This window comes from Octopus bimaculoides, chromosome 3 (assembly GCF_001194135.2).
Source record: "Octopus bimaculoides isolate UCB-OBI-ISO-001 chromosome 3, ASM119413v2, whole genome shotgun sequence".
NCBI lineage: Eukaryota > Metazoa > Mollusca > Cephalopoda > Octopoda > Octopodidae > Octopus > Octopus bimaculoides.
The window spans coordinates 76,100,746-76,101,758 of record NC_068983.1 but is presented as its reverse complement, the minus strand read 5'-3'; the positions used below and the strand labels follow the sequence as shown (position 1 = coordinate 76,101,758).

The 1,013-nt window shown below is 38.5% G+C and overlaps 1 protein-coding gene across 1 annotated transcript in view; it reads right to left on the bottom strand.

Moving 5' to 3' along the window:
• The window catches only part of LOC106878815 (uncharacterized), a 54,990-nt gene that overhangs the window by 5,161 nt on the left and 48,816 nt on the right, over positions 1–1,013 (bottom strand). The gene's annotated exons all lie outside the window — the stretch shown is intronic.

Sequence of the window (1,013 nt, the reverse complement as noted above, 5' to 3'; positions counted from 1 at the left end):
GAGGGGTGGTAGGAGGGAGGGTGGGGGAGAGAGGCAGGAGGAGAGGGTTAGATGAAGAGGGTAGGGGAGTTGAGCCCCTCGTTGTAAACAGCAAGAAACAAAATACAAATACAAAAACATGGGATAAGTTCACACATGCTTATCTATTAAGACATGATCTTTCACCATCAGATGCTCGGTAAAAAACACATGTGGTACTCATACGTAGGGTTATTTATACTTTCACTGCCTAATTTAAAGGTTCGCGACACGATGCGTGTCGTTCTATCACCAGCTGGTACATGTCTCACAAAGATTTAAATATGAATAAATATGAAATGCAAAAGTAGAATCAATAAATAAATGAACAAAATACCAAGGGGAAAATATATTACTCTGGAGATACAAAGATATTTTGGATTACAAGGAATTGTATGCAGAGGAGGTATCACATGGATTTATCCGAAAGCGCTCTGTGGTAAAAAAAAAAAAAAGAAAAAACTATTCAAATGAATGCTCGAGTGTGGAGTTCAGTTTTGGTGAGATTCTTCACGAAAACTGTGCTACTTCTGTCACAATATATCTAAAACACAAGCAGAACTAAATAATTTAAGTTTTCAAGGTAGAAATGATGAAATACATAGATACTTCGTGGCTTTAAGGTGTCGCGAAAGGCCGGGCTGGAGGCCCAACATTACGAGTTCTTTTACAGGGCTTAGAAAACTGAAGCTCCGCTGCAATAAATGTGTGAATCTGAGAGGAGAATATGCTGAATGAAATTATAACTGATTCTCCTGTACTTTCTTTTACCCAAAGCCAGGAACTTTTCAGCACTCCCTCGTGTGTGTGTGTGTGTGCGTGTGTGCGTGTGTGTGCACTCGTACATTTGCAAAAATATGAATGGAAATAAGCATAATAATACATATATACATACACACCTAAATACTTGCAAGTATGTACGTATATATACATATATATGTGTGTGTCTGTGTGTGCATTTGTGTGTGTGTGTGTGTGTATGTGCGTGTGTGTGT